Source organism: Scyliorhinus canicula, chromosome 17 (assembly GCF_902713615.1).
Source record: "Scyliorhinus canicula chromosome 17, sScyCan1.1, whole genome shotgun sequence".
NCBI classification, from domain to species: domain Eukaryota; kingdom Metazoa; phylum Chordata; class Chondrichthyes; order Carcharhiniformes; family Scyliorhinidae; genus Scyliorhinus; species Scyliorhinus canicula.
In genome coordinates, this window is record NC_052162.1 from 132,803,855 (window position 1) to 132,812,414 (window position 8,560).

An 8,560-nucleotide genomic window follows, 5' to 3' on the forward strand; every position below is an offset into this window, starting at 1 on the left:
TTGGCAGATGTGTTCACGGACATCTTTAACCTGTCCCAACTCTGCTCTGAAGTCCACCTGCTTTAAGAAGACCACCATCATACCGGTGCCAAAGAAGAACCAGGCAACGTGCCTAAATGACTACCGTCCAGTGGCCCTGACATCAATCGATCCACTGCAATTTGCATACCGCATCAACCGGTCCACAGCAGACGCCATCTCCCTGGCTCTACACATCCCTAGCGCACCTCGACAACAAGGACTCCTACATCAGACTTCTATTTATTGATTCACACACTGGGGGATGGTTCACATCACAGGATGGGGAAGGGGGGAGGCAATAAATAAGAGCTTACACTTTGCACTCAAATCAATGACGACTCTGATCTCTGGGAAAGAAGGAAACCCTGGCAGGTGGGCGGGAAGGATTCACAAACACCCGCTGGAGGCCCCAAACCCCCAACTAAGACCCATTGATTTTATTGTCAGTCTGCAGACCGGAGCTGGAGAACTGAACCCAGGCAGAGGAGAGGGAGGGAGAAAACTGGGAGTGGAGGAAAGAGATGGTGAGATGGGTTTGGATTTCAGCCCAGGGAGGAGGGAGAGTGTGTGGGACGGGGATTTACAGCTTTGGGGAATTAGAAGAAAACATTGAAAGTGAAATTATCTGTCCCGAATTTTGTACAAGGTATTAAACAGGAAAATTTGCAGATGAGAAACTCAAACCAAATATCACATTGAGGGGTAACAGTTATTTGATTCATTAGGACTGGAATACCAGAGGCCTTTGAATGTGGAAGGAGCAATGTTAACTCTATTCTATCCATGGGAAAAGATTTCAAATATTATTGTGACTGGAAAAGCGCTGATACACACACGATCAAGAGAGAGAGTTCCAGTGAACTGTCTGTGAAAAGAGCTTCACCCAGTTACACAGCCGGCAGAAAGGTCATACATAGGGTAAGTCAGTGGGAAAATATGGCAGATAAAGTACAATTTGGGGAAAAAGGGAAGTTGCCCCCTGTGTTGGGAATAATAATTTAAATAAATGAAATGTGGAGCTTTTTCAAGGAACAGCTACTGCGTGTCCTTGATAAGTATGTACCTGTCAGGCAGGGAGGAAGTTGTCGAGCAAGGGAACCGTGGTTTACTAAGGAAGTTGAAGCACTTGTCAAGAGGAAGAAGAAGGCTTATGTTAGGATGAGACATGAAGGCTCAGTTAGGGCACTTGAGAGTTACAAGTTAGCCAGGAAGGACCTAAAGGGAGAGTTAAGAAGAGTGAGGAGAGGACACGAAAAGTCGTTGGCGGATAGGATCAAGGAAAACCCTAAGGCTTTCTATAGGTATATCAGGAACAAAAGAATGACTCGAGTAAGATTAGGGCCAATCAAGGATAGTAGTGGAAAGTTGTGTGTGGAATCAGAGGAGATAGGGGAAGCGTTAAATGGATATTTTTCATCAGTGTTTACACTGGAGAAAGACAATGTTGTCGAGGAGAACACTCAGGTTCAGTCGACCAGGCTAGATGGAATTGAGGTTCAAAAGGAGGAGGTGTTAGCAATTTTGGAAAATGTCAAAATAGATAAGTCCCCTGGGCCAGATGGGATTTATCCTAGGATTCTCTGGGAAGCCAGGGAGGAGATTGCAGAGCCTTTGTCCTTGATCTTTATGTCGTCTTTGTCGACAGGAATAGTGCCGGAAGACTGAAGGATAGCAAATGTTGTCCCGTTGTTCAAGAAGGGGAGTAGAGACAACCCTGGTAATTATAGACCTGTGAGCCTTACTTCGGTTGTGGGTAAAATGTTGGAAAAGGTTATAAGAGATAGGGTTTATAATCATCTTGAAAAGAACAAGTTGATTAGCGATAGTCAACACGGTTTTGTGAAGGGTAGGTCATGCCTCACAAACCTTATTGAGTTTTTTGAGAAGGTGACCAAACAGGTGGATCAGGGTAAAGCTGTTGATGTGGTGTATATGGATTTCAGTAAGGCGTAAGGTTCCCCACGGTAGGCTATTGCAGAAAATAAGGAAGTATGGAATTGAAGGTGATTTAGCGGTTTGGATCAGTAATTGGCTAGCTGAAAGAAGACAGAGGGTGGTGGTTGATGGCAAATGTTCATCCTGGAGTTCAGTTACTAGTAATGTACCGCAAGGATCTGTTTTGGGGCCACTGCTGTTTGTAATTTTTATAAATGACCTGGAAGAGGGTGTAGAAGGATGGGTTAGTAAATTTGCAGATGACACGAAGGTCGGTGGAGTTGTGGATAGTGCTGAAGGATGTTATAGGATACAGAGGGACATAGATAAGCTGCAGAGCTGGGCTGAGAGGTGGCAGATGGAGTTTAATGCGGAAAAGTGTGAGGTGGTTCACTTTGGAAGGAGTAACAGGAATGCAGAGTACTGGGCTAATGGCAAGATTCTTGGTAGTGTAGATGAACAGAGAGATCTCGGCATCCAGGTACATAAATCCCTGAAAGTTGCCACCCAGGTTAATAGGGCTGTTAAGAAGGCATATGGTGTGCTAGCCTTTATAAGCAGGGGGATTGAGTTTCGGAACCACAAGGTCATGCTGCAGCTGTATATAACTCTGGAGTACTGCGTGCAGTTCTGGTCACCACATTATGGGAAGGATGTGGAAGTTTTGGAAAGGGTTCAGAGGAGATTTACTAGGATGTTGCCTGGTATGGAGGGAAGGTCTTACGAGGAAAGGCTCAGGGAATTGAGGTTGTTTTCGTTAGAGAGGAGAAGGCTGAGAGGTGACTTAATAGAGACATATAAGATAGTCAGAGGGTTAGATAGGGTGGACAGTGAGAGTCTTTTTCCTCAGATGATGATGACCAACATGAGGGGACATAGCTTTAAATTGAGGGGTGATAGATATAGGTCAGATATCAGAGGCAGTTTCTTTACTCAGAGAGTAGTAGGGGTGTGGAACGCCCTGCCTGCAACAGTAGTAGACTCGCCAACTTTAAGGGCATTTAAGTGTTCACTGGATAGACATATGGATGAAAATGGAATAGTGTAGGACAGATTGGCTTCAGATGGTTTCACAGGTCGGCGCAACATCGAGGGCCGAAGGGCCCGTACTGCGTTGTAGTGTTCTATGTTCTATGTTCTAAATCGAGAGAGTGCAGAATACCACAGTAGAGAAGGATCTGGGTGTCCTTGTACATGAGCCACAAGTGTATTTATTGCCTCACACTCCCCCAGATTGATCTCCATTTGCTTCTTTGCTGCCCAGCTGATCAGTCTACCGATATCTTCCTGTAGTCTCCAACTTTATTCCTCACTGTCAACCACAAGACTGCAAATGTCTTAACCATGTTCCTATGTTAAAGTCTAAATCAGGAGTTCTCAACCTTTTTTAACCCATGGACCCCTTTTCCTCTTAATTTTTTTTTGTGGACCCCCATAGCCATTCCACAGAAAAAAAAGCTTCTTATATGCGTGGTAAACTAATCCTAAAGTTCATCTACCTTACCGTGAGGGTTGTAAACGGATTAGCGGTATTTTCGTACGTTGCCAAACTTATTCTAAGATGAAAGGTAATGAAAAAAACTTTTTACTGACTAAATTGAATTAAATTACTCTAAAAATAACCAATTCATATCAAATATACACAGTTTCTAGTGATTACTGTGTTAAAGAGAGAGAGAGAGAGAGAAAGGTGAATATTCATCATGAAAACAAACATTTTTTTCTTCTACTTGATTCTCAGTAATAACAATTGTTCTGAAGTAGAATTGCTCTATGGACCACTAAAATATCACCGTGGACCCCCAATTCTGTATTTTTTTGTGTGGACCCCCAGTAATGTTACATGGACCCCCAGGGTCCATGTGGACCCCGGTTGAGAACCACTGGTCTAAATCATTCATATATAACACACAAAGCATGGAATCTTGTCCTGAACAATCCAGAACTCCGCTGTAAACAGTCTTCCGGTCACAAAAATACCTCTGGACCAATCCCCTTTGCTTCCTGCTGTTCCAGCTGATGACATTTCCAGCGTTATGGAAATGCCTTGGTTTTCCCACATGGAACTGGATGTGCATTCACGGGGCTGGGATGTGCCATCATGTCTTTATTTATTTCATTATTAACTGACATAAGTAAATAAACTTAAGAACAAAACAGATAGGGCCGCACGGTGGTGCAGTGGTTAGCACTGCAATCTCAAGGTGCAAAGGTCCCAGGTTCGTCCCGGCTCTGAGTCACTCTCCATGCGGAGTTTGCACCTTCTCCCTGTGTTTGCATGGGTTCGCCGCCACAACCCAAAGATGTGCAGATTAGGTGGATTGGCCACGCTAAATTGCCCCTTAATTGGAAAAAATGAATTGGGTACTCTAAATTTATATTAAAAAAATAAAACAAATAAGGATTCATCAGATCCTCACCGATCAGTTTTTACCATTATCCTGAAGTGACCTTATTTTTATCGGGAGTAAACAGAAGTGTGTTCCTAACCTCTCATTATCTAAATTTCCATTCACCACTTTTCTGTCCACCTGACCCAGTCCATGGCTTTCTCCCTCATTGTCTGAAACACATCAGCAACTTTTGTATAATCCTGGTGCATACATTTCAGTCTAAATCACTGATATATACCGGAAACTGTGGAACCCCCACTGGAAACAGACGTCCAGGAATCATTCAGTCCTGGATGTGACTAACAGCAGCAACAACAGCTGAATCCAAACCCTGCTGTTGCCTGTGAACTTGATGTCTGTGCAGGTTGTTTGACTGAGTGAATCTCCTCCCACATACCGAGCAGTTAAACAGCCTCTCCACAGTACCGCTCCCACGTGTGGGCCACACGGTAGCACTGTTACTTCACAGCTCCAGGGTCCCAGGCTTGATTCCCGGCTTGGGTCACTGTCTGCAGAGTCCGCGCGTTGTCCCAGTGTCTGCGTGGGTTTCCTCCGGGGGCTCCGGTTTCCACCGTCCAAAGATATGTAGATTAGGTGGATTGGCGTGCTAAATTGCCCTTAGTGTCCAAAAGGGTTAGGTTGGGTTACGGGATTAGGTTGGAGGTATGGGATTAAGTCAGGTGCTTAAGTCCAAGGGCCGGTGAACTCAATGGGCCGAATGCTTACCTACTGCACTGTATAAGAACAAAGAACAAAGAAAATTACAGCACAGGAACAAGCCCTTCGGCCCTCCCAGCCTGCGCCGATCCAGATCCTCTATCTAAACCTGTCTCCAATTTTCCCTCTGTTCCCGTCCATTCATATACCTCTCTAGATGCTTCTTAAATGACGCTGTCGTGCCCGCCTCTACCACCTCTGCTGGTAAAGCGTTCCAGGCACCCACCACCCTCTGCGTAAAAAACTTTCACGCACATCTCCCTTAAACATTCCCCCTCTCACCTTGAAATCATGACCCCTTGTAACTGACACCCCCACTCTTGGGAAAAGCTTGTTGCTATCCACCCTGTCCATACCTCTCATAATTTTGTAGACCTCAGTCAGGTCCCCCCTCAACCTCCGTCTTTCCAACAAACACAATCCTAATCTACTCACCTTTCTTCATAGCTAGCACCCTCCATACCAGGCAACATCCTGGTGAACCTCCTCTGCACCCTCTCCAAGGCATCCACATCCTTCTGGTAATGTGGCGACCAGAACTGCACGCAGTATTCCAAATGTGGCCGAACCAAAGTCCTACACAACTATAACATGGCCTGCCAACTCTTGTACTCAATACCCCGTCCGATGAAGGCAAGCATGCTGTATGCCTTCTTGACCACTCTATCAACCTGCGTTGCCACCTTCAGGGTACAATGGACCTGAACTTCCATATCTCTCTGCACATAAATTTTCTCCAAGACCCTTCCATTAACCATATAGTCCGCTCTTGAATTTGATCTTCCAAAATGCATCACCTTGCATTTGCCTGGATTGAACTCCATCTGCCATTTCTCTGCCCAACTCTCCAATCTATCTATATTTTGTTGTATTCTCTGACAGTCCTCCTCGCTATCTGCAACTCCACCAATCTTAGTATCATCTGCAAACTTGGTAATCAGACCACATATACCTTCCTCCAGGTCATTTATTTTTTTTTTAAATAATTTTTATTGAAGAGATTTTTTACATGAAAATATTTACCCCCCCTACCCATAGACTATTACAAAATATTCCCTCTTAACAGATATCCCCCCCCCCCCCGCGCGCTGTCCCTCCCCCCCTCCCCCCCCCCAAAAAACAAACAAAGCAACAATTAACATCAAACATGAACTGCGAACAAATTTGTCCGCATTACAACCTTAAATAACCCACCACACCCGTTGTTGCCACCCCCCCCCCCTCCCCCCCATCCCCCCCCCCCCCCGGGTTGCTGCTGCTGCGACCTCTGCACCCTATCTTTGAGCCAAAAAGTCGAGGAAAGGCTGCCACCGCCTGAAGAACCCTTGTACCGACCCTCTCAGGGCGAATTTGACCCTTTCCAACTGGATAAAGCTTGCCATGTCATTAATCCAAGTTTCCACGCTTGGAGGCCTCGCGTCCTTCCACTGTATCAGTATCCTTCTTCGCGCAACTAGGGACGCAAAGGCCAGTATTCCGGCCTCTCTCGCCTCCTGTACCCCCGGCTCCACCCCAACCCCAAAGATCGCTAGTCCCCATCCTGGTTTGACCCTGGATCCCACCACCCTCGACACCGTCCTTGCCACCCCCTTCCAGAACTCCCCCAGTGCCGGACATGCCCAAAACATATGGACATGGTTCGCTGGACTTCCCGAACACCTGACACATCTGTCCTCACCCCCAAAGAACCGACTCATCCTTGTCCCCGTCATATGGGCTCTATGTAGCACCTTAAATTGAATGAGGCTAAGCCTCGCACACGAGGAGGAAGAATTAACCCTCTCCAGGGCATCAGCCCATGTCTCATCCTCTATCTGCTCTCCCAGCTCCCCCTGCCACTTGGCTTTCAGCTCCTCTACTGATGCCTCCTCAGCCTCCTGCATTACTTTGTATATGTCCGATATCCTCCCCCCTCCGACCCAGACCCCCGAGAGCACCCTATCGCTCGCCCCCCTGCTGGGGAGCAAGGGGAACCCTTCCACCTGGCGGCTAGCAAATGCCTTCACCTGCAAATGTCGAAACACGTTTCCCGGGGGGAGCCCGAATTTCTCCTCCAGCTCTCTCAGGCCCGCAAACCTCCCATCTACAAACAGATCCTTCAGCTGCCTGATGCCCACCCTGTGCCAGCTCTGGAATCCCCCGTCCATGTTCCCCGGGATGAATCTATGGTTCCCTCTTAACGGTGCCTCCATCAGACCTCCCACTTCCCCCCTGTGTCGCCTCCACTGCCCCCAGATCTTGAGGGTGGCCGCCACCACCGGGCTCGTGGTGTACCTCGTGGGAGGGAGCGGCCATGGCGCCGTTACTAGGGCCCCCAGGCTTATGTTGCCACAGGACGCCCTCTCCATTCGTTTCCAAGCTGCCCCCTCCCCTTCCATCATCCACTTGCGCACCATCGATACGTTAGCCGCCCAGTAATACCCCGAAAGATTGGGTAATGCCAGCCCTCCACTGTCCCTACTCCGCTCCAAGAAGACCCTTCTCACTCTAGGGGTGCCGTGCGCCCACACGTAGCTCATGATGCTGCTCGTCACCTTTTTGAAGAAGGCCCTAGGGAGGAAGATGGGCAAGCACTGAAATAAAAACAAAAACCTCGGGAGGACCGTCATTTTAACGGACTGCACTCTGCCCGCCAGCGACAGCGGTACCATGTCCCACCTTTTAAATTCCTCCTCCATCTGTTCCACCAGCCTGGAGAAGTTCAGCTTGTGGAGAGTCCCCCAGTTCCTTGCCACCTGCACCCCTAAATATCTAAAACTCTTTCCTGCTCTCTTCAACGGGAGTCTCCCGATTCCCTCTTCCTGGTCCCCTGGGTGTATCACAAATACCTCACTCTTACCCAAGTTTAGCTTGTACCCCGAAAAGTCCCCGAATTCTGCTAGCAGTTCCATCACCTCCGGCATTCCCCCTTCTGGGTCTGCCACGTATAGCAGCAGGTCGTCCGCGTATAGCGATACCCGGTGCTCCTCCCCGCCCCTTGTCAGCCCTCTCCACCCCCCTGAGCCCCTCAGTGCCATCGCCAACGGTTCAATTGCCAGTGCGAAGAGCAGGGGGGACAAGGGGCACCCCTGTCTGGTCCCCCGGTGGAGCCCAAAATACTCCGATCTCCTACCATTCGTCACTACACTTGCCGTCGGGGCCGAATAGAGCAGCTTCACCCATTTAATAAATCCCTCCCCAAATCCAAACCGCTCCAGCGTCTCCCACAGGTACTTCCACTCCACCCTATCAAATGCTTTCTCCGCGTCCAATGCCACCACTATCTCCGCCTCCCCCTCCACTGCCGGCATCATGATGACGTTTAGCAGTCTCCACACGTTCGTATTGAGCTGCCGCCCTTTCACAAAACCCGTCTGGTCCTCGTGTATCACCCCTGGCACACAATCCTCTATCCTGGTAGCCAGGATCTTTGGCAGCAGCTTGGCGTCCACATTCAGGAGCGAGATAGGCCTATATGACCCACACTGCACGGGGTCCTTATCCCGCTTCAAGAT